This window comes from Hibiscus syriacus, unplaced genomic scaffold (genome assembly GCF_006381635.1).
Source record: "Hibiscus syriacus cultivar Baekdansim isolate YM2019G1 unplaced genomic scaffold, ASM638163v2 tig00110956_pilon, whole genome shotgun sequence".
In the NCBI taxonomy this organism is placed as follows: Eukaryota; Viridiplantae; Streptophyta; class Magnoliopsida; order Malvales; family Malvaceae; genus Hibiscus; species Hibiscus syriacus.
In genome coordinates, this window is record NW_024062932.1 from 1 (window position 1) to 26860 (window position 26860).

At 36.2% G+C, this 26860-nt stretch overlaps 3 pseudogenes; 1 reads left to right on the forward strand and 2 right to left on the reverse strand.

The window, feature by feature from the left end:
- Positions 1-393: 393 nt before the first annotated feature.
- LOC120148355 lies at positions 394-1900 on the reverse strand (annotated as a pseudogene).
- A 1200-nt stretch (positions 1901-3100) lies between these two features.
- On the forward strand, positions 3101-8261 carry LOC120148339 (annotated as a pseudogene).
- Positions 8262-8777: 516 nt separating this feature from the next.
- LOC120148340 lies at positions 8778-12429 on the reverse strand (annotated as a pseudogene).
- Between the last annotated feature and the right edge of the window lie 14431 nt (positions 12430-26860).

Below are 26860 nucleotides of genomic sequence, written 5' to 3' on the forward strand. Positions count from 1 at the left end.
AACAGAAGGTGCTGGTGCAGTCTCACCCTTTAATTTTTAAATTCTTTTATAAAATTTTTTATATTTTCTATTATCTAATTTTGTACTCCCTAAAATTTTATAACTTTGCACTCTTATAATTTTTAATATAAGTTCTTAAGTTCGTACACTCGCATAAATTTCTGCGTCATGCCTAGATGTGTCATTCTTATTGCCAATGCCAACCTTTATTTCCTTGTAATTGATTGGTTGGTATTTTTTTTCCGATTCGCAGTCATTGTATATCATCTTGTTGATGAACAACCCTGTGTTATATACATTATCTAATTCCGCATACGATAAAATAACAAATACACTCCTGCAAATATTATTGATGTCACAAAGGAACAGTTTATAGAGAAATAGGGTGCAGTGTCAGTCCCAGGTTATAACAACTGCAATAACTGCAAATCAAGAAGCACAAAAGAAACTTGAAGGAAGGAGTCAAAGTAACATTTAACTTGTGGTTTAAAGCCCTTAGCAATGAGATGATTGTTGAAACATAAATGAAACCCCCGCAAGCAGTCCCGTTGAGATTGCGTAAATCCAATCGGCCACATGACCTTGAGTAGTGACATCAATGGCAATGTCGATCCCTACACCTATGGGACTAGAACAGCGAAGGCAAAGAGTAAGCACAGGTCAACAAAATGGCCGCTTTGGTAACATCCTCAGCAGCGCAATCCCCATAGAAATATCTGCAAAAATTTTGTGCAGTGAAATTGTCCAAAGAGTCCTCCATGGATCTCCCTTGGTACCTGCAAAAATACAAAGTTATCCCAATAGGTAGCATCATTGCTTCTTTGTTGATTGAAAGGCATATATAACTTACCAGCAACACCAACGGCAATGCCCTCGAAAAGTGAGTGAAAACACAAGGCGAGAATAAGCAGCAAAGTATCTGCAAAGGACGTTGCCCTTTAGAAAACTAGATTATTCGAGTCAATTCCTGTATCTTTGGAATGCTCTTCATCAGTTGTTCTTCCTTCTTCCACTTGCACTCTAACGTTTCCTTCAGCACTCGATGTAAGGGGAGACTGTGTGCCTAAGAAGATAAAACTTTCGTTCCATCTATATAAATAAGGGGAGACTCTGCCGCCAAAAGTGCGGACAATTAGTAATGAACGCCAATTGACCGGCAATTAGTAATGAATGGAATTAGGCTTCATTTTGAGGACCCCAACCCCTTTCCCATTGGCTGATCTCAGGGGACGTATGCTGCCTTATAAGAATCAATTGCATATCAAATTTTCAAAAAATATTAAATTTAGTTTAATTTAATAAATAAAAGAAGAAGAAGAAAATTTGTATATTTATTTTTTCTTAATACAATAATATTAAAATTTTAAACAATTATTTTTTAGTTTCTAAATTCGTAATTAGCTGATCGATCAATCATATGTTTAGATAACTATTCTCAGTGTGAGGTACTGATTCCTACTGTTATTATGTACCCAATGTGATTATCATGTGTTAATTAATGGATATTTAAAAGGTTTAATATCAAAATAAGTTTTTAAACTATATCGTTAATTTTAAATATGTGACTAAATTATTTTTTGACTTATTTCGGTATCTAAAGTTACAGACGTTACCATTTTAAGTACTCTGACCGTCAACAACGTTAATTTATTCCGTTAAGTGACATGTGTCCCAATATGTTAATTTTGAAAATTTTCTTTAAATTTTTTAAAAACATGTATGTTTTTTAAAAACCCTAAAAATTTTAAAAATCTTAAAAACCTTCCCCAAACTTTAAAAACTCTAAATCTAATCCCCCGTCATCCCCTACCTCCATTCCCCATCCCTCTGCAATTCCCCACTCCACACCCAGCCTCCCTCCCTCACGTCTCCATTGAATCGACAAGCTGCCGGCCACCATCACGGTCGAACCACACACCCGCTGACCACCATTAATCGATTTCGAACCGAATTAACCGTTAACCGAATTTTATAATATCTTTATAATATCTAATAATTTTGATTAATTCAGTTAATTAATCGATTTCGAACCGAATTAACCGTTAACCGAATTTTAAAAAAATTATTAACTATTTTTCGATCGAATTATTTCGATGGCCGATCGAATTAACCGAACTAATTCGATTAGATCGATTAATTTAGTTAAAATCGAATAGTCAACACAGCTAGTTAATAACGTGGGAGAAGTAATTTTTCTTTGGTTTTCTTAAACCAAAAAAATAAAATTAATTAAAAGGAGTAAAGTTCAGATATTTAACCAAGAGTAGAATTTACAGATATTAAAAAAAAGAGTTTACAGACATAAATCATAAATGTCAAAACTTTAAGACAAAAAACTTAAAGTGGCATCGAATCTAAAGTGTTGAGGTGTCAGTTGCAGATTGCTGTTGGAACACAAGATAAACACAAATAAAAGGTTTTCACCTACATCAGTCGGTTTTCACTTGGTCAATTATCCCGATTTTCAGGACATATAACAGTAGTATCATTAATCTCCAAAAATACTATAGCCCAAAGCAAAATAAAGTCTTTTTTTTTTTTCCTTGTTACTCTCTCACTGTATTTAATTCCTGCCTCCCTAGATTGTGTAAAAACCCTAAGGGTTATTGTAAGAACCAATAGACGCCGCATAATTTGATCTCAACCGTTTAACTCTCTCTCTCTCTCTATTTCAAGCTTCTCTTCACCCTCTTCGTTGATTTCTGCTTCAAAAAGAAAGCTTCCTCCTTCCCTAGCTATGTTACTTTACTTTTAAATCCTGTTTTTTTTTGTTTTACTCGTGGTGCTATTCTGTTTCCTGTTGATTCATGATAGCTAAAACTGAAGAAAATCTAAATTTGCGGCGCTTTTAATTTTGTTTCTTAGCTCTGATTGTTTTGGGGGAATGAGTTTTTGCTGTTTGTGAGTTAGGGGTGATCAAAGTTTTGACCTTTGTCCCGTTTGGTAGCTTAAAGCTTGCATCTTCGGAGTTTGTAAATATGGTGTTTGGTGTATTAGCGTAGAAAAGATTTAGTATTTTGGGTTCAGCATATTTATTTTTTGGGTTGTGATCATTTTTGAGAGTTTCGATAAAGCTTAACGATCATTTAGGATTTTAAGAATGTTATCTGAATTGGGTAGGACCAATGATAGGAACTGGTGAAGGAACATTTGCCGATGATATGGAGTCAGATGGGACTATTGCTCTGCGAACAGGATAAGCAAGAAGCCGATGATCTCGAACGAGAGCTAAACTTGTACAGAAGTGGCTCTGCACCTCCTACCGTGGAGGGTTCACTGAGTGCAGTTGGCGGATTGTTTGGGGGTGGAGCCACTATTGCTGCTGGTACTGGAGTTGGCAGTGGGGCTGCTGCTTTTTCACTCTTGTAGGAGCTAAAAAAGGACATGGTTTTGCATCTGAGGAAGAGCTAAGGTCTGATCCCGCTTATCATTCATACTATTACTCAAATGTGAATCTCACCCGAGGCTCCCACCTCCTTTGCTTTCCAAGAGGATTGGAAATTTGCGCAAAGGCTGAAAGGAGGGAGTTCAGTGATTGGTGGGATTGGAGACAGGAGGAAAGTGAATAGGGCCGATAATGGTAGTAGGTCGTTGCTTTCAATGCCACCAGGGTTTGATACCAGGAAACAAGAGAATGAAGTAGATGCTGAGAAAGTGCATAGCTCAGCAAACTGGGGTGGTGATGGACTGATTGTTTGTCCGGTGTAGGACTAGGAAGCAAACAGAAAAGCCTTGCTGAAATTTTTCAGGTATAATGTGTAGAGCATGCATTCTTTAGCCATCTAAGTTTCAGCAGTCAATGTGGTTGATCTTATATTTTCATGGTCAATTATTTAAGTCTGTGGTTATGCTAGAGCTAGTGTTCTTGAGATTTGTATTTCATGTAGTCGCAAAATGATCATATGTATGGCATACAATTATTTTCCATTCTACTGATTCCTAAGGTAGTTATATTACTGTGTTAAACTGAGTAGGCATGTTCTTTTATCAACATTTCGTGTTTACAATTGTAGCTTGTTTATAGTGTATCAAAGACTTCAGAACGCTTCTCAAAATCTATTCATATGGATTTTAATCTTCCCTTGATTTAATATCATGACTACAATTCGTAACTCAAAATTTCTTGAACTTCATTTTATTTGGCTGCTGCAGTGACTTAATAATTATCATCTTTGCAGGCTGATTGGACTCTGCTCCTGTCTCAAGGACCATCTCGTCCCGCTAGTCGAAATGCTTTTGATGAGACTTTGAGAATTTAGGTTCTGCTGAATCTGATCTAGCTCATTTGCGCGTGATTTGGCTTCTGCAGATGCTTTAAGGTCAACTGTGAGTATCCAAGGTTCTTCTGCTGTCCACACTGTTGCTGCACCTTCATACACTTATGCTGCTGCAGTAGGCGCTTCCTTGTCTAGGAGTACAACTCCTGATCCCCAAGTTGTTGCTAGGGCACCTAGTCCTTGTTTGACACCGATTGGAGGAGGCAGAATTGGTGACTTGGATAAAAGAAACATGAATAGTCCAAGCACGTTTGGTGGTGTTATATCTGGTGTCAATGAGCCTGCCGATCTGGCAGTTGCTTTGTCAGGCATGATCTTGTCATCAAATGGTGCACCGGATGAAGATAATCAGTTACCATCTCAGACTGAGCAAGATGCTGAAACTCACCAAAATTATTTGTTTGGTTTGCAAGATGGTCAGAATTATATCAAACAGCAGGCGTACTTGAAGAAGGTGGAATCTGGTCATTTAGAAATGCATTCTGCCAAGAGTAGCAGGCAAGCTGAGTTGCAAAATCTTCTGTTTCCTCAAACAATTTATTGAAAGGATCTCCTAATTCCATTCTCAACGGGGGAGGCAGCTTAACTACTCAGTTTCAGCATGGTGGTATTGCAAATTCATCATTTCCAAACTATGGATTAAGTGGTTATTCTTTAAACCCTGGTTTGGCCTCTATGATGCCTAACGAACTTGGAACAGGCAATCTACCAGGTGCATCAGCTATACCAGCCCCTGGAATGGACTCCAGAGTGTTTGGGGGAGGCTTGGGTTCTGGACAGAACATTTCAATTGCTGCATCTGAGTCATTTAATCTTGGTAGAGTTGGAGGCCAAATAGCTGGGAATGTCTTCCGGCACTTATGTTGATCCTATGTATCTTCAGTATTTGAGGACATGATTATGCTTCAGCGCAGCTTGCAGGGTTTATGCCCTCTATGGATAGGAATTTTCTTGGTGATTCCTACATGAGCTTGCTTGAGCTGCAAAAAACATATTTGGGGCTCTGCTATCACCTCAGAATCTCAGTATGGTTCCATTGGGTGCTAAATCTGGTACTTCTAATCTTCATGGTTTTCATGCAAATTCCACCTTTGGAGCTGGCATGTCGTATCCTGGAAGCCCTTAGCAATTCTGCTATTCCAAACTCTCCAATTGGACTGGGCAGTCCTATCAGACACACTGACCTGAATATGCGGTTTCCTTATGGGGCGAGGAATATTGCAGGGAGCGTCACAGGATATGCGGGATATAACCCGGCTGAGAGCTTTGCCTCCTCCCTACTTGAAGAGTTTAAGAGCAATAAAACAAAGTGCTTTGAACTTTTAGAAATTGCTGGTCATGTTGTTGAGTTCAGGTATGATTTATCCTACATCATTTTTATTTGCATATTGTCGCCCTGACATTTTATTCATCTTATGAATAGTGCGGATCAGTATGGCAGCGTTTTATTCAGCAAAAACTTGAAAACGGCTACAACTGAAGAAAAAAATATGGTTTATGAGGAAATCATGCCTCAAGCTCTTGTTTTGATGACTGATGTGTTTGGTAATTATGTCATTCAAAAGGTATCCACTTTTTAATCCATTACACCGCTTAGTTGTATATTTTAAGGGGGTTACATAGTAATCTGTATCTGCCTACAGTTTTTTAAACATGGACTTCCAGCTCAGAGAGAGAACTTGCTTGCAAGCTTTTAGGTCATGTTTTAACACTCATCTTCAAATGTACGGTTGTCGAGTGATTCAGAAGGTATATAGTTTCCAATGTTCTACACTTCATTTCATAATCATTGAGTTGCATGTTGAACTTCTCTTGTTGATTCTTTTTACTGATCAAGCTTCCTCAATTGTTTCGCAGTTTTCATTCTAATAAGAACAGCCCAATTTTATACTTGATTAAATGAAAAAGTTCACATTGGTGCTTTCCATTTTATATAAAAATTCTATAAATCCTTTTAATTTTATTTTTTGTAATATATCTGCTAACAATGCTTCAATCATGGTAATGCTTAACTTTGCTCTCACCTTATATTGGTTTTTTATATAGATTTGCTAAAAGCACTCATGCTATTGAATAGCTACACGAAGAATACCGCCCGGCATTCTGACAATTATGTATATGCTTTGTTTATCATTCTAGGCCATAGAGGTTGTAGATCTGGATCAGAAGATCAGCATGGTTCATGAGCTTGATGATAGCGTTATGCGTTGTGTACGAGACCAGAATGGAAACCATGTGATCCAGAAATGTATTGAATGTTCCTGAGGAAAACATCCAATTTATAGTCACAACATTTTTTGATCAAGTTGTGACGCTTTCCACTCATCCATATGGGTGCCGAGTTATACAGGTTCAAGGACCTTTTATATATATATATTATAAAATTTAGAAGACTAGAACTGTTCCATGTAAATGCGCAATCCATGTTCTGTATTATTATCATGACTACTGCTACATCTGATGCAGAGAATATTAGAGCACTGCATGGACCCAAAAACTCAAAGTAAGGTGATGGATGAGATTTTAGGATCTGTTAGTCTGTTGGCCCAAGACCAGTACGGCAATTATGTCATCCAGGTTTGTCATTCTTTTTTTGAACTTATAGTTCATATTTTATAGAACCTGTTGGGGCAAAAGCAACTTACCGAATCCGCCCGGGGGTTTTCACTCTTTTGCAGTCATGTCTATTAAAATACTGCCCACAATTGTTGTATTTGTTTATTTTTTACGAGTATGTCCCTCGATTTTTTATTTTTATTATTAAGCATATCTAAATGTACTGATTGATGCGTTAACCAACGTCTACAGCATGTACTGGAGCATGGAAAACCTCATGAGCGCTCAATCATAATTAAAGAGCTAGCTGGGAAGATCGTCCAGATGAGTCAGCAGAAGTTTGCATCTAATGTTGTCGAGAAATGCTTAACTTTTGGTGGTTCTGCTGAACGTCAGCTATTGGTGAATGAAATGCTTGGTTCTACTGATGAGAATGAGCCTCTTCAGGTTTGTGTTTTCCGTGGATATATTTTTGAATAGAAATACTCTGGTTTTAAGTCCATGCACTCGGAAAAAATGCCCTAAATAACTTCACCTAGGTTGTAAATCATTGGAGAAAAGCCACGAACCACAATGCCTTCATTTGTAATTTTGGTTGGACTGATTATGGCCGTGCATACATATTCATAATCTATGTGTGTATTCTGCTAGTGGGATTACTTTTCATGTAAGGTTTATGAGAACACTTTAAATTTTACATAATTTCGTGTGGGTTGATAGCTGTTTTTGTCCATCCCAGGCAATGATGAAAGATCAGTTTGCAAACTACGTTGTACAGAAAGTGCTAGAGACCTGTGATGACCAGCAAAGAGAGCTGATCCTTTCTCGAATTAGGGTCCATTTAAACGCATTGAAGAAGTACACTTATGGGAAGCATATTGTTGCACGGGTAGAGAAACTTGTTGCCGCTGGAGGTACTGATTCTTGTCTTTCGTGGTTGCTTATCAGTTTTTATTTTATCAGTCTATTTATAAAGGAGCTTCTTAGAATAGTTTCAGTACAAAAATTATCAACACTCATTGTTCCAAAGTTGGCTTGCGTATGCCGAAGTCTATTAACTCGTGATTTTGCATTACTTTCAGAGAGGAGAATTGCTGCTCAGTCTCTGCACCCGTTGTCTTAAGTCGGTGTAGGGAAAGAAACATGTTTCTGCAGCTAACAGATCTGTGTGAAGCTTTTACCTCGTCCTTTCTTCTTGCAAAGAGTATAAGGGCCATCGTTCTTGTACCTATCTTCTTAGAACGTTAAGAACTGTAGGAAAATAATGTTGTTGCTTAGCTTGTATCGAAAATCCTGTACATTGTGTAGCTCTTAAGGCTTATTATATATATAAATCGAGCAAAAGCTGAGAGTTTCAGGTATTGGAATACAACTGATAATGCCCCTGCCAGAGGAGATGAATGATTTTATACAAGTTTCTTCAAGGTGGACAAAATTTCTAAAATGGTAATGTACAAACAAATGGGATCATGTGAAGAGTAGGGTATAAACCGATGAGTTTCTTTGTCCTTGTTATTTGCTTTTATTTCAAAATAAATTGATTAGGAGATAAAAGAATAGCCAAATGACGTGAGAAGAATTTTGGAACAGGGAATCATGTGGATTACAAACTCGTACGAGCAAAATATGTGTTGGTTGCTCAACTAGTTGAATGCAGCCTTGGCAGGCTATTGGAGAGGAATTTCCAGAGATGAACAAGCCGAGGCAAACAGAAATGTGAAGCAATTCAATAAAACAGGAAGCGGTATTTCAGACTAACTTGTGACTTGCTTATTACATGAAAAGATATTGGAGTTCACAAATCCAATCAAACTCGATCGAGACAAAACGTAGGACAACTAGTACTGAGGAATATATATACATATAATAGGCAAAGAGGAGCAGAAAGTATTTATCAACAGTTTCCTCGTCATCTCTCCGCTTTTACATAACTGGACTAGAAATTATTATTTCAAACAAGAAACCGATTAAAATGGTATACCTCTCAAACCAAAACTTGACCCTGAATCTCATTTTAATACCGTTCTCCAAATCTGAAGAACACTGCACCAGCTCCGGTGTTATGGTCAACAGCATACTCGGCTCTCACTTGACCTAGCTTCACACCAACACCATATGATGAACCGCGACCCATTCGCCTGTATACCTCAGTTGGGTTCCCTTTTACATCCTTTGAACTTCCTAGATCATTCCCATGCTCTGCAAATGCAAATACATGTGTATTTCTCACAGGTATTCTTATTTCGGCTCCAAGCTGCAGGTAACACCAGGACAAATGAAATCAGATAAATTTAGCCATTTCATGTAATTGTAAAATGAGAATCCTCCCCCCTTTAGCTCCCACTTCTCATGAAATGAAATACAACATAAATGATGAATTAAAAGATTAGGAAAGCATTATTACCTCAAGAATGTTTCTGGCTGCACCCAACTCGCCCATGTTATAGCCTCTCACGGAATAGGGCCCCCCGAGAGTAAAAGCATCATAACTTGGGAGGTCACCCACGCAGCCTCCATAATGGCCATGAAGGACTAGAACAGGTGGTGGGGGTTTATCAGCACCTTCCTCCACCTGCTTTAGTTGGAGAAATCTAGTAAGTGTTAGTTGGTGGCGGTTAAAGAATGGGAACTTGCTGCCAATGCCAAGTCCTTGGTCTACCTGCATTGAGTAAATAAATGCCGGCCATTAGATAGGAAACAAAAATTTAAGCAAACTCCAAATATATTTATGAATAAACCACTTTTGTAACTAAAGGTAGGTTATAGTTCAGAATAGAGCATCTCTAAGTAAGCTTAAACTTATCCATTTCAGCTATTTCAACAGTGCAGAGAACAAGATATTCGACTACCCAAGAAGAAGATGGCTATTGTTCTGGACCTGATGCACTTAATTTTGGTTATTCAACAAGGGAAGGCTAAAATGCTAGAAAGATAATGAGAATGGATTTGTTATCTATCTTAGAATAAATCTTACATATTAAGGCCCGTTTACCAGAATGTTTCAAGTAAATGTTACACTATCAAAGTTGTTACCTAATTCCCAATATTGAATAGTATCAGCCAAGACAGACTAGCTAGTTCACTCAAAAAATTTACTGTGTAAAGATATGGGCTAACCTGAAACACATTCCTCTCACCAACTATAGCTCCATTTATGAACTTAGTGTTATCACGTGTGATATTTGCCTGTAGAAATGCCATTTGATCAACACCAGTACCACTGAGAGTAGTCGGAGGTCCATCTGTGCTGATGCCACCACTTGGCAGCACTCTCTGACCATTTAGAGCGATATGACTGCTTTCATCTCGCGTTGTTATCTCTTCCATCACAAGTCCATATGTGAATTTACTTTGACGGGTGAAATTCTGCCACAGGTATATCAATTACAATAGATTCTCTGCTACAAAAAATCCAAAACTCACTGCAGCAACTGTCATAAATATAGCAAATTACCTCGGTAATGTTAGCTTTGAGACCGGCTCTGTCAACCCATATTGGTGGGACTTCATCAACTTCCGGACCACCAGTGAAACTGGGCTTAGTTTTCCGGCTGTTGAAGCAGCTTGCACGAAGAGTTCGGTTCCGTAGACTATGAACACCATCTATAAGGATGCACATATTCTAGCTTGAAAGAAAGATCGTCCTGAAGGAAAGAATAACAGGAACATCTTAGGATGAAATTTTTATGATAATCACCGGTGATATAGTCATCGAAAGAACCATGAATGAGAGCGCGCAACATGCATGGTTAGGAAAGATCACCTGAGGATTTAAAAAGTTACTAGTGGTCAATGAACCGAGAATGGATCTGTTAAGACCTTTGAGATTTCGGTGCTCAAAAGACAGTTCCACCAGGTTGGACCGTAGCCTGAACAAAATAACAGAAAACATAATATGCAACAATATAAGTCAGAAATTTCAAGTTAAGCCACAATATCTTATCATCTACATGAAGAATCTCAAGAGTACAGAAAATATAACAAGATTCACATACCAATGTTGGGCGCCCCCCATGTCCAGGTACAATACTCCACTCGGTACTAACTTCAGCTGATTTTTGATCCAGCTCTTTGAGCTTTATCTCAACAATGATGCCTCCCTCATTCTTCTCATCAGGTCGTGGGTTCACTTCGATATTTGAAAACAAATCCAGCGAGTTTATGTTCCTCAGGGCTTGTTTCCCAGCTTCAATATTAAAAACATTTCCTTGTCGAAGCTGTAAATCAAAGCACGGAATAAATAACAACCAATCACCATTAAGAATGAAACTAGTACTTAACCCAGGAACCAAAAATTAAATATTTCAGGAACTGAATATATGAAACCAGACATTTCAATCAGATATAGAAAACAATCCACAATTTTTCTTATCTGATTATTTGCAGCTATTTCTGAATATAGAAAACAATCAAATATAATGCTTCAAGAGTTTTACTATTGAAGCAAAGATCAAATCCCCAGCAACTCTACCTGTCTAGGCAACTCTCTCCTGACCACAGGAAGCTGGGTGTTCCCTTCGACAATATTGCCAAGCTTATCCTGGAACTGAATCACAAGCTGCGTAATATCTCCTTCTACAACCTCACAGACCACTTCCTTAGTATTCAAGTTCCCAAAGTTGACAACCTGAGCACAAGCATACCCTTCATCATGATACCATTTCTGAACCCTATCCCTTATCTTCTGCAATAACCTAGCGCTCACTTTACCCTGATCCCTCAACATCTGCAACACCTCTCTATGCACTTGCATTGGCAACAGACAAGGCCTAGCTCTCTCAATCCTTCTCTTATAATCCTTCTCTTGGCTCTTATAATACTCCAATCTCTCCCTGTCTGTCATATCAGGATCCATTTCAGTAGGCTTGGATTGAGCCATTAGCCCTACATTTATACACCTAAACCTATCAGCTGACTGCCAAGTGCTTTCCGTAAAAGAAACGGTTAGTGCCAATGTTCCATCTGGATTAGTTTTTCCTTCCATATCAACTTTCTCAAACATTCCGCAAGTGGCCAAAGTTTCAAGCTCCTTTTGTAACTGGGTTTTTGTGTAGATCCCTCCTGGTCTCAACGAAACCATTTCAAAGAATGAATCTTCAGTTCCTACCGTGATCCATCGTCGTTGGTCGAAGAATAAAATATCTGAAAGCTTGTACTTTTTGAACCCACTCAGCTTGTTGAGTTGAACAACTATGTTGGCAGGTAATCCATGTGAATCCCATTCTTGGGTCTGGTTATTATCGTCCGCAACTGCAGGCAAAGGAGCAAAGAGCTTTTCCCAAAAGTCTCCACTGCTCCCATCACCACCACCTGAACTACAACCTCCGCCACCGCCAGAATTGCCTCCACCGCTTCCACCGAGAAGGGTGGAAACGGGAGTGATGCGGATAAGGAGAGTGGCAGCGTAAGCGGAGGCGAGCGCGAGAGGCTTGGAGAGGGAAGTGGACTTTCGGGGTTCAGGGTTTTGAGAAGGGAGGAGGCATTTTATGGTAGTGGGGCGTGGGGAAGCGAGTGAGGAAGGCCATTGCCGGCGGGTGGAAGAGGGAAGGAGGTGGGAATGGGCAGCCAAAGAATGCATTTCCTTTGCAAGGTTTGAAGAGGAGGAAATCGTCAAGTATGAAGCGATATCTTTTGGTTTTGCGAGAGCGGTTGATGGATGTGGTTAACTGAAGTGCCCAGCTTCAGTCTTCACGTAGTGAATAGCCATTATGAATCATGGATGAACTGAACCCTCTGGGATCATTGGGATTGGGCGAAAACTACAATGTTTCCAGTTGTCACAATATGGCATTGCCACACCTATTTCCCCCCCTTTTAGCCAAATCTGATGGATTAATCGACTTTTACGGCCAAATTTAGTTTTAAACGGATACAAATGTTTTAGTTTGAATAGTCCAAGGTAACTTTAAGTGGTTAAATAAATAAATAAAAACTTAAATATATATTTTGAAAGTATAAATTGGTATTTAATTTTTAATTAAATATTTAAATTTAAAATTTAATATGATATTTTATTTTTTGTTTAGTCATGTACGTGAACATGAACTTAATTCATTTATTCAAATTGATATTCAAACTTTATATTTTGGTCTAAATTTCATGAAAGTATAGAAGGAAAAAACGAATTGTATACATTGATTTTATATTGATCAAACGGTGGGTATGACTAATTCAAATGGTTTGGGTTTAGTGTTGAGTTTTTAAAATAATTCAAGTAAATTTAAATTGATAGAGTGGTAGGAGTCAACAGTACAAGCTCGTCGATACGTTGAGTGGTTGGAGAATACATTGGAGAATGATATATAATTGCAACAACATGAGGATAAAATCATAAAATTTTCATATTTGAAGGAAGAAGATAAAAGAAAGATAAAGATGTTGATGTCAAATGAATTTCATGTCAATAAAAAATAATCTACATTAGCACACATGGTTGTCATTTTACAATGATATGACTGAAATTGTAAGTGAGATGAAACATATCATAAATCATTTGAGTTCGACTTGGTTAAAGCTCGTTCAACACTTTATTCGAATGAATTCAACTCGAGTTCTTAATAAATCGAAGTAAACTTCTGGATGTTAAACACGAAATCTCAACAACTCGAAAAAACAATGTATGGTATTTTTAACTTTTTAGTTTTTTTATCTAAGCAAAAGACAGATTGTTATATATTTTTCGATTTTACCTTCTTCTGCCTATGGCTGCAACTGCACTTCTTCCCATTTCCTCTCAAGTTCAACAGATGTTCAACTAACATCTCTGATTCCCTTTCATTTTCGAGCTACTTCGTGTTTGATATTATTCCAGCAGAAGAGACCAATCCTAGGGGTGGCCATGGTTTTGCATTCACTATCTCACCTACCCTACCATGGAGCTTCCAGGCTGCTCCAACCCAATACTTGGGGCTTTCTAATTCTTCTACCATGTCGGCATTGATGTAAACAACTTGAGATCCTTGGAATCAGCTCCACCAGCATACTTCGGGGAAAATAAAAGCTTGGACCTCTTAACTGGAAATCCAATGCAGCATGGAGAAATCTACACGTCCAAGAATATCCCTCTTCTGTCCAGTTGCAGATGAGCCAAGCCAATTTAATATATTTTACTTCTTCTGTCATGCTTCTGCCTGCTGCTTTCCACTCTAGATTTTATCCAAGCTTTGTAGAAAGCATCATTAACAATAGGTTTGGAGAAATCTACTCTAGATTTTATTTTGTTGGGCGCCTTCTTTTCCGTATTATTGCAGCTGTGTGAAACATCTGCCTACAAAACATTATGTGAATCACTAGTACTGAGTAGATAATAATATCTTAGTTCATCACTTCCGTCAGAACTTGCTCCTTATAAAATGAGATCTTCAAACAATATATATAGATGATGCAATGCAGTCTGTGTTAACGAAATCAGTTAATCAAAGCGTAAAGGCAGAGGAACTTTGATTAAGAGCAATACATGGTTTAAGTAGCTTTTGTTACTAATCATAGTGGCGCAATGAAAACGTGATGGGCCCATAACCCCAAAGTCCCAGGATTGAAACCTGGCTTCTTAGAGTACCTTCCTAATGTTTTTACTCGAACTTTAGTTCACCTAATTTGGTCTTTATTTTGGATTATCCGAATATATGAAAATAATTGGACCTTTAGCCCTAGGCCCAGCTATCATTCACGTGAAACTCTCCCAAATCTTGCCTGCAATCTGCATTAGCATTCCCCAAGCTGAGCAGAGGCGTGGTGCTCCAGAGGCCATTGAAGATTGTTAATTGGCTTAATTTTCTTCTTTCTATGTAGTATATATTTTGGTTAAAAATTTTAATTGTTTATTTAATAAATGCTAATAAACATAATTTTTTATACATAATCTAGTTGTATAAATATGCATATACATAGTATATTTAAATAGCAGAACGCAACCGCAATATCGACCGTTATTTCGCGATATTTCGCGATAGCGCCGTCGTCCGAAATCGAGATTCAAAAAAATTACAGTGGATAACGAAATCACAACAATAACTGTCGCGACCGCAATTTAACGTTTAACGGTAAATAGAGTCGATAACGGGACGTTATTCCCATTATTCACAAGTTTTCGCACAAAAGAAATCCACTGCCCTAGCTTGCTCTCATCATCAAAATAGAGCAAACATTAAATAGAGAGAGAAAAACAAGCAACGCCAGAGAAAGTGAGTAATCGTTGTACCTGGTTGAGAGCTGGTCGATAAGCAAATGGGTATTCGTTTTTATGCTCATATTTGCTCATTCATATTCTTCTTCACTTGCTGAAGATGGTATGTACTATCACTTTCCTCTATTTGTTTGAAGCTCTAATTTGCATATTTATGGATTATACTTTCTGAATTTCTTGCTTTTGTTTGAGATCTGTTAATTCCTTTAACTACAGTAGCTTGATGAATGGGGGTTCAATTGATTTTAGCTAATATATTGAGGAGAGATGAGAGACTTAAGAGACAGAGAGAGCTCTGTCGTGAGAGGGGTAGGGAGTTGAGAGTTGATTTGCGTGGGAATGGGTTTGGGTAGATGGAATTAATTTTAATTTTAAATCATTAAATTATAATTTAAGAAAGAGTATGGTGGGTTATGAGTTGTCTTCCATTTCAAATTAGAGATAATATTTTTTAATAATTTTTAAAAGAGAAAATAACTTCAGTGACCAAAAATCCCAGATAATATACGATTTTGACCAAATTTTTTTGGATTTTCGAAAATGACCAACAAAATCGCAATGCGATCTCTAATTCGCATTGCGATCTCCAGTATCGCAAATTCGCGTTTCATTTCGCGTTGCGATAGTTGAAAATCGCGTTGCGATTTTCCATTTCGCGTTGCGATTTTCCAAATTTGTTGCGATAGTTAAAAAAAAGATTTTGTTTCTTAAGAATTTTCTCTAAAAAGATAGTATCCGCGCGGACGTGTCGAAGACACGTATTACCACGACCACGACCACGACCACGACCTGACCCGAGACGAGATGGCGGAGGCGGCGGCGCGCGAGAGTCCCCCTTGTTCTCTTTCACTCAACAAGGAAGTGCAAAATCCAAGCCTTAAATACCATTCCCAATAGTATTTCCAATACTATGTGGGATTGAGCATTACCAATCCTATTGTGAAGATTGTTGCTTGAAGAGTTGAATAACGTTCATTGCCACAAGCGTTGCATGATTGGTTCTGGTGGAGGTTCTGTCGGGTTTGTATTCTTATACTTGAAGAAATGATGATAACCTATGCTACTTAAATTAAACACATGATATCTACGTATATTACTCTTAAGAATGTAAGTTGCTATATATGCAAGCAAAGTCATCAAATTAAAGGACTACTTTTACTTGTTTCAAAACATTGTTAAAAGTAAAAAATTAGAAAAAGTGGGGTAATGCTCAATCCCACATAGTATTGAAAACACTATTGGGAATGGTATTTAAGGCTTGGATTTTGCACTTCCTTGTTGAGTGAAAGAGAACAAGGGGGACTCTCGCGCGCCGCCGCCGCCGCCGTCTCGTCTCGTCTCGGGTCGGGTCGTGGTCGTGGTCGTGGTCGTGGTCGTGGTCGTGGTCATGCACATCCGCGCGGATACTATCCTTTTAGAGAAAATTCTTAAGAAACAAAATCTTTTTTTAACTATCGCAACGACAACCGTAGACTATCGCAACAAATTTAGAAAATCGCAACGACAACTGTAGACTATCGCAACGCGATTTTCAACTATCGCAACGCGAAATGGAACACAAATTTGCGATACTGGAGATCGCAATGCGAATTAGAGATCGCATTGCGATTTTGTTGGTCATTTTCGCAAATTCAAAAAAAGTTGGTCAAAATCGTATATTATCTGGGATTTTTTGTCACTGAGGTTATTTTCTCTTTTTAAAATTATTCGAAGAGATGAGTTTTTTATTTTTTTTAAAAATAATTCTTAAAATATAATTTAAAGGATATATTAATTTGGCATCCCTCTCATCTTTTAGAATTTATAATTCAATCCTTGGTTTAAAATGTAAACTTTTATTTTTATTTTAACGACCGCGACACCCGCAGTGACCGCGATGGCATCCATTATGTCTGCAACCGCGATAAATGCGACGTAACAAAAAACGTGACCGCAAACGCTATTTAAATCCCTGATCAAGATTTTTTCAATTCGTATCTAATCTGATTATCAGATATTTTCCAAATTATCTGAATTTTTTTCTGGATCGGATATCCAATTATACTGATCGGATAAATGGATTAGATCATTCAGATCGGATTTTTTGTCCACCCCTAATTGATATGGGTGAGAGTTGTGAAACTAGGCATGCTAAATTATATGCTAAATTATATGCTTCGAGATATATGCTAGTGTCAGATCGGATTTTTTGTCCACCTGTAACATCCTCAATACCGGGTTAGTGATCAAATTGTAAAGTTTCAGAATTTGATGACTAAAGTAGAAGAATGAAATAATTTAATGATTATTTGAATATATATTGAAGGTTATTTAGTAATTATTAAAGGAAATTAAGGGTTAAATGGTCATTTGATCATTCAAGGAATGATATACACGTGAAAAGGGGAGAGAACTCTCCAGAGTGCTCTTCTCCTTTCTTCTTCTTCATACGTGGGGGAGCAAGCCAAAGGTAAGTTTCTTTGTTTGTAAATGAATTGTTGATTTTAAGGTTGGGTTTTGATTATTAGATGATAACTAAGCTTAAGGAAAGCTTAAATCATCTTAAAAACAAATGAGGGAGGGGTTATGAGAGATTAAAGATTTGGAGTTTTTATATGAAACTTTGGAAAAGAATTGATAAGTAGAATTTGAAGTTAAATTTGACTTGTCAATGGTTAAATTAAGAGATTTGGAGTGTTAGAATTGGAATTAGAACACATTGAAAATTTGGTATGATTTTTGAATCTCATATGGAAGATAGGATTTTGAGGTTTAAGATGAAATAAATGAATATAGATTGGTTTAAGTATGTATACTAGAGTTAAGAATGAAAAGGGGATGATATATGAAGGGTTTGAGTGGAAATGAAGTAATTTTCGGGTTGAAAATATGATTTCTGGGTAAGGGGAATCGGTACCCATTCAAGGGGAACCGATACCCCTTCAAACGACAGAATTCCAGAATGTCTGGAGGGAATCGATACCCCATAGGGGGGAACCGATTCCCCCTAAAGGAAAAATTGGGAATATGGGTTTAATAAGTTCGTTTAAGTTGCTAGTATCCAATTACAAGGTTAGGTATCTAATGATTGTCCCGAAATGTACATTTATGTAGATTCTACGCATAAAGAATTCCGGAACGTTTGGCAAGTAAGATCGATCAAAGGGAAAGATAAGAGATTGGAATTGACTAGTGAGGCCAGGTGAGTGCATATTAATTAGTTTATGGTGCTAAATGGAAACAAGACTTGCGACAAGTCTTTTTCCTCTGTTAGAATGCATGAATATATGATTATACGTATATGAATGAATTGTATGTATGCATGATTATATGTGTTAACATGCTTTGAATGTAATGTTATGAGAAGTATGTGCTATGTAATGTATATATATGAACATATGTGAAACTGAACTATGACTGCATGAGAAAGATATGAGCTTATATGGCCTGTGATATGAAAGTGTATATGTGAAATGATATGAAATATATATGTGAAAACAAGTATATGTTATGAGATCAATGATTACACGTACATGTGATACGTGACTGAAAAGAAAAGATATGTGGTTATAAGAGAAAGAATATGAATAAGTAATGTGAACTGTTATAAATGATAATGCCCATGTTATGTGATATGAGAGCTAGGGGTATAGTTGGCATGCCAAGGGTCGAAGGTTTACCTATGTTCTTCGGAACATATGGACTGTTTACCTATGTTCTTCGGAACATATGGACTGTTTACCTATGTTCTTCGGAACATATGGACTGTTTACCTATGTCCTTTGGGACATATGGACTGATTACCTAGGTTCTTCGGAATCTATGGACTGGTCCTTCGGGACATTGATCGAGCTGTGGTGACAGCATATGTGTGCACAACCTCAATGTACTCACATACCTTAAGTTCTCATTAGTGTACATGGGCTAATAAAGTGATTAAACAAGCATACTGAATGTGATATGTATACGATGGGTTTATAAGTGGTTTGAAATGTGTTACGTGAATCATATGTGTGTGTGTGTATAGTGTTTGATTGAAAATTGTTAACAATAAGAGTATGTGATTACATGATAAACTGTTAATGATGAATTATGTGTCTGTATGTATTTACTGTAATTAATCTGATATGATCTTATATGATACGAAGAATGCATGAAATTGGTATAACATGATAGAACAGAACATGCATGTATTGATATATGTTATGAAGTGCATTATAAGTCGTTATGCCTCACTAAGTCTTCGACTTAGCGTGTGATTGTTTCACACGTAGGTTTCGAGAAGAGTAAAGAGTAATGCGGAGCAAGACAGGTCAGTTTTCCTTACCAAATGTCAGATCAGAAAATGTATGTACTGTTTACAGAGTGTAGTTGGCATGTAGTCTAAAGATATAAATGGTATGAACTCTGATATCTGTCGTAAACGTTTGGAAATAATTTAAATGTTATCAAAGTTTTTAAATTACCCACTATTTTATACGAATAAATGTTTAAAAAGTCAATGTGTCACTTCGGACTCGTATCCGGGTCGGATACGGGTTGGGGGTGTTACATTTAATGGTATCAGAGCTAAGGTTTAGCCGATTCTCGGCATAAACCGAAGTCCAAAGTGTCATAAAAGGTGTACATGCCAACATAGATTGAAAAATTTATGATCTGATTGTGTAAGGAGTATGTTGTCTTGCTAATAGAATAAGAATAGTTTAATACAGTAGAAAATCCGATCGTGATAATTTCGAAGTAAGTGAAAGGTGATATTCCTGATTGTGATAGCTATTCACTTGCCCTGGCCAGGCAGGATGAAGAGTGGACACCTCAGGAAATGCCTAGTAAGATCAAAAGTTGATTTCAGAAAGCTGAAATCATATCTGAATAATGATAGAAAGTTTTCATCGTTTGGAATCGGAAAAACGATATAGAGTTATTATGTGGATAAGATAGAATATGGTGAACGGGTATCACCATAAGAATGTTCAAAAGATCTACTGACGTGATGAGTACGTATAGAAGAAATCAAGGATAAGTGCATCAGTGACAAGCGTATAAGATGTATATGTCAGAGCTTATGAGTTTGGAACGAAGTGATAGTATTGCGCATAAACAAGAGTATGTTTATGATAAGGGTTTACAGTTAAGATGAAAAGAGTTAGTATGGGCTAACTAGAGTATGTGATAAAAATGTACTGGAATTATAAGATTATAAGATATTGCTAGGATATGAGAACCAAATCCGTAATGGATCTGGATACAGTTGCATATTTGGATCATAGTAATGTGGTATAGTAAAGGAAAAGAAAGTAAGAATTTGTATATTTAAGTAAAGCTGAGGATTGATAAGAAGAGTTTGAGAATATGTATATCGATGATCAGATTATAGGACACAGGAAGTCAGAATGTTGAGTTTGAGTAAAAGAAATTTCAGGATGTATGAGAATAGAGGTGAAATTGATAAGTTGAGTAAGCGAATGTTAAGATAATTTAGATTGGAAAGAATGTATATGATTGGTATAAGAGGGCTTGTGCCCTAGACTGAACCAAAGTTATTATCTAGCTGTCAGAGTAAAGGTGCTAGAGTTATAAGATTGGAGGAAAGATAAAGTTGAGTTAATTGATTATGATATGAATTTGAATATAATTGTATATTCTGAGCAGATAGCTATGATGTAGAAACAGAGATAAGTATTTGAATGGAACCTTCAGGAAGGAAAATACAAGTATAAGAAATGAAAGGGATTGATTTAAAAGAATCAGATACGATAAATATGGAAGTACAGAGGACAGTTTTGATATAGAGTGATGAGATGAATGTTATGGTCAACGTGATGAGTGACATTATATGGAATTTTAGAAAGGTCAAAGGAAAAATGCATAATCGAATGAGAGAAAAGACAACAATGGATTGGTATTATGGGTTATTGTTTATATGATAAACAACAGAAGATGAAGGTATAAACGAAAAAGATAGTCGAAAAACTAAGTGATTGAAAAGTAAGTTTCTGATGATGACAAGAAAGAGTAAGTCAGGGAAGCAACATAAGAACATTAGAAGATATGTTCCTATTAAGATGTGCAGTGAAAATTCGAGGACGAATTTTCTTATAAGGAGGGGAGATTTGTAACATCCTCAATACCGGGTTAGTGATCAAATTGTAAAGTTTCAGAATTTGATGACTAAAGTAGAAGAATGAAATAATTAATGATTATTTGAATATATTGAAGGTTATTTAGTAATTATTAAAGGAAATTAAGGGTTAAATGGTCATTTGATCATTCAAGGAATGATATACACGTGAAAAGGGGAGAGAACTCTCCAGAGTGCTCTTCTCCTTTCTTCTTCTTCATACGTGGGGGAGCAAGCCAAAGGTAAGTTTCTTTGTTTGTAAATGAATTGTTGATTTTAAGGTTGGGTTTTGATTATTAGATGATAACTAAGCTTAAGGAAAGCTTAAATCATCTTAAAAACAAATGAGGGAGGGGTTATGAGAGATTAAAGATTTGGAGTTTTTATATGAAACTTTGGAAAAGAATTGATAAGTAGAATTTGAAGTTAAATTTGACTTGTCAATGGTTAAATTAAGAGATTTGGAGTGTTAGAATTGGAATTAGAACACATTGAAAATTTGGTATGATTTTTGAATCTCATATGGAAGATAGGATTTTGAGGTTTAAGATGAAATAAATGAATATAGATTGGTTTAAGTATGTATACTAGAGTTAAGAATGAAAAGGGGATGATATATGAAGGGTTTGAGTGGAAATGAAGTAATTTTCGGGTTGAAAATATGATTTCTGGGTAAGGGGAATCGGTACCCATTCAAGGGGAACCGATACCCCTTCAAACGACAGAATTCCAGAATGTCTGGAGGGAATCGATACCCCATAGGGGGGAACCGATTCCCCCTAAAGGAAAAATTGGGAATATGGGTTTAATAAGTTCGTTTAAGTTGCTAGTATCCAATTACAAGGTGTAGGTATCTAATGATTGTCCCGAAATGTACATTTATGTAGATTCTACGCATAAAGAATTCCGGAACGTTTGGCAAGTAAGATCGATCAAAGGGAAAGATAAGAGATTGGAATTGACTAGTGAGGCCAGGTGAGTGCATATTAATTAGTTTATGGTGCTAAATGGAAACAAGACTTGCGACAAGTCTTTTTCCTCTGTTAGAATGCATGAATATATGATTATACGTATATGAATGACATGAATTGTATGTATGCATGATTATATGTGTTAACATGCTTTTGAATGTAATGTTATGAGAAGTATGTGCTATGTAATGTATATATATGAACATATGTGAAATTGAACTATGTGACTGCATGAGAAAGATATGAGCTTATATGGCCTGTGATATGAAAGTGTATATGTGAAATGATATGAAATATATATGTGAAAACAAGTATATGTTATGAGATCAATGATTACACATACATGTGATACGTGACTGAAAAGAAAAGATATGTGGTTATAAGAGAAAGAATATGAATAAGTAATGTGAACTGTTATAAATGATAATGCCCATGTTATGTGATATGAGAGCTAGGGGTATAGTTGGCATGCCAAGGGTCGAGGGTTTACCTATGTTCTTCGGAACATATGGACTGTTTACCTATGTTCTTCGGAACATATGGACTGTTTACCTATGTTCTTCGGAACATATGGACTGTTTACCTATGTCCTTCGGGACATATGGACTGATTACCTAGGTTCTTCGGAATCTATGGACTGGTCCTTCGGGACATTGATCGAGCTGTGGTGACAGCATATGTGTGCACAACCTCAATGTACTCACATACCTTAAGTTCTCATTAGTGTACATGGGCTAATAAAGTGATTAAACAAGCATACTGAATGTGATATGTATACGATGGGTTTATAAGTGGTTTGAAATGTGTTACGTGAATCATATGATGTTGTGTGTGTATAGTGTTTGATTGAAAATTGTTAACAATAAGAGTATGTGATTACATGATAAACTGTTAATGATGAATTATGTGTCTGTATGTATTTACTGTAATTAATCTGATATGATCTTATATGATACGAAGAATGCATGAAATTGGTATAACATGATAGAACAGAACATGCATGTATTGATATATGTTATGAAGTGCATTATAAGTCGTTATGCCTCACTAAGTCTTCGACTTAGCGTGTGATTGTTTCACACGTAGGTTTCGAGAAGAGTAAAGAGTAATGCGGAGCAAGACAGGTCAGTTTTCCTTACCAAATGTCAGATCAGAAAATGTATGTACTGTTTACAGAGTGTAGTTGGCATGTAGTCTAAAGATATAAATGGTATGAACTCTGATATCTGTCGTAAACGTTTGGAAATAATTTAAATGTTATCAAAGTTTTTAAATTACCCACTATTTTATACGAATAAATGTTTAAAAAGTCAATGTGTCACTTCGGACTCGTATCCGGGTCGGATACGGGTTGGGGGTGTTACACCACCCCTAATTGATAAGTTTTAAAGACTATCTTAAAGGCTCATGCAATCTAATTCATGTATTTAAAAGAACATGAATTAACAAATAACAAGTCTAAATAATCTGACCTCGCAGGTAATGTCATAATTTCCAAATAGACTTATTCATCCTCACCATGAATGCTACTTCAGCCTTTGCATCATCATTTTTAATCAGCATGAACCCAAAATCCATCGTGACAATCTCTTCATCTGAACCATCATCTCTTTTAAATCTCCTGAAGTCAAATGAAGAATATGCATGGTTAGTCACAATAATATTTTACTAATAGTAATAAAAATAATTTACTGATAGTAATAAGATCCATATCTTTAAGATTTTGGTTCCCTATCTTCAGTAGATTGTGAAAATCAAACCCGAATTTAACAACTATTCGGTTTGAAGAATCTTCTCGTTCAACATCATCATCTTTATGATTCTCTAAAATTGCAATCATCCTGTTGTCTTTATAAATTTCTCAAAGGAAATTATTAGTATGATAAAATAGTAGATATTTATTTTTCAACTTAATATTCTGAAACTAAATAATCTTACCTCATATGAAAATAAATAGTTAATCTTCTCCACATATCAACTATCATACATACAAATTAAAACTTTTGTCATTCGACCGTTCCAATGTTTTGAATAACATATCCCAAAATATTTATGAGCTTTTAATAAATATTTTCCATAACCATTTGATCTTTTACAATTATAAATGGTTATTAATCTTTGATTAATCTAACCATTAAAAATTGTTCTTCAATTCAATAAACCATATTAAAACCAATGTTTTCATGGCCATTATAAAAATCATTAAAAGCTATAAATAAAACGGTTCTATTATAAAATATTTAATGATAAAATATTTTTCCTTTGAATAAATAAACATTTTTATGCTTCCTCCTACTATCAAGGAATCGAACGATATTCTCTTACCCATACGTACATTTACTTTACAGTAAACGTTTTATTACCCAAAAACTTGTATAGCTATTAAATAATACTTAACAATTATTTCCAATCATGCATTATTCCACGTTGCATTCCTCACAAATGTTTAGAAATATTCTAATAATTTTTTCAAAAGCTATTTGCAAAGATTTAAAGCTTTTAGTTGAAATGGTTTAGAGGAAAAACCGTTTGTTTTTATTAAACATGCGATCATTCAAAATTAGTCGAACAATACCAATTACGCAATTTTGTAGCCATGTAAAACATATAAACAATTTAGCTTCCAGTAACAAGATAGATCAAACCTGAACTCCTTGTATCAATGATCAAACATGACAAATATTCTTTCAACAGCAGTAAAATTCGTTTCTAAATTGTTGGAAAAATAACTGCTGCAAAACGAGGCGTTAGCACTGACTGAAAAATATTAAATAAAATAATCAATCAGAATGATAACCGTGTCGTGGTAAAAATCACTGCCTTAGAAACGAATTCGCCCCGATGTGTGTAATCGCTGCAATAGGCGGACCGTTCCCCCGAGGTTAACACGGCTCTCCAAGAATTCATACACCCGAAAACTGGAGTGAACTTGGTGGTATTGCTCTTCTCTTAACTCAAACAACACTCAAAAGATAGGAGTATTTCAAAGCAAATGTTTGCTTGGGATGATTAAAATGAATGAAATTGCTCACTATTTATATGCTAAATAGTGAGGGCAAAATGGTAATTTCCGATACTAGTGGAAATACCTACCTAATTTTCCAATATGGGCATTACCTAATTTTCCAATATTCAATGAGCATTATCAACAACTTGCACTCAATATGAAGGTTGATCGTGAGGAGCTCTATTGGGAGCGAAGGGCTTGAACTAATTGGTTGAAACACGGTGATAGAAACACTGCATTTTTCCTCAAAACGACATCCAGCAGAAGATGAAGAAACAAAATTTCGGGCCTCAGAGATGCTGATGGCTCTTATCATGATGATCAAACTGAAATCAACTGAGTGGCAGTGGATTGTTTTGCAAATATGTTCACTTCTCAAGAGATGGCTTCTACGTTGGAAATTCTTGCAGGAATTCATTCGTCAATTTCAGAAGAGACAAACACTAATCTCACCAGATCGTTTGAAAAGAAAGAAGTTTTGATGACGCTGAAGTCCATGGCACCGATGAAAGCCTCCAGGGAAGACTGGTTGGGAGTAGTGTTTTATCAGAAATTTTGGCACATTGTGGGGGAAGATGTTTCATATTATTCTCTGCAAGTTCTTTCTAGAATTCAGCCTTTGAGCGAGGTAAATCGAACCCACATTGTATTAATTCCTAAAGTGTCCAACCTTTCGAACATGAGGCAATTTCGCCCAATTAGCTTGTGTAACGCGATTTATAAAATTATTTCGAAGATGCTAGCTAATCGTTTGTAGCAGGTTTTGCCTTTATGCATTGACGAGGCTCATAGTGCATTTGTCCCGGGGAGACTAATTTAAGATTACATCATAAAGTTTTACATTCCCTTAAAAACAAACGCACTAACAGAAAGGGTTCATTCGCTCTCAAGTTGAACATGAGTAAATCATATGATCGAGTCGAATGAGATTTTTTGAGGATGTCATGATGAGAACGGGTTTTAACTCAATTTGGATTGATTGGATGATGGATTGTATCCAATCAGTCACGTACTCGGTGGTAATTAATGGCCACATTGGTAAGGTCTTTGAGTCGTCCAGGGGTCTTCGCCATGGAGATCCTCTGAGTCTCTATATGTTCCTCATCTGTGCTGAAGGTTTATCATCTCTTCTTCACTCTGCTATGATGCACATGTCATTTTAAATATTCATCTTTCGAACACCCTAGTAGAAGATATCAAAGTCTTGAGTGGTGAAAGAACGAAATTAAATATAATTAAATTCTATTTCCATTAGAATAAATAAATGTAATCAACTCATAAATTTTCAAATAAAATTAGTAAAATTAAGAATATCCTATTTCAGTAATTCAATTCTTTTTCTATTTGAATTCACAAGACAGTGAGGTCAAATTTTATTTAAACGAAATTAGACCGCAATGTTCCCAAATGAGTTGGCTTAGAAGAATTTGTAAACAATGGATGAATTTATCAATATCTTGATGGCTACTCCATAGAAATTATTGGATGTCTGCCTACCTACTAAGCTCAAACTTGTGTTTTTTTCCCTTAAAAAAATACTGTTTAATGACTAAAACAAAATTTAAACTACACGTGACGACTAATTCTCATTTGATTCTCCTTTCTTTTCTTCCACCCTTTGTCTTTTGAACTTTTTTATGTGTTCTAATAATTAGCATGGATTCATTATAATTAGGGAGGCCTGTTTGGTAGTGGGTCTATATTTAAATATTTAAACATTATAATTAGGCCCTTTCAAATATTTAAATATTTTGTTTATTTTTT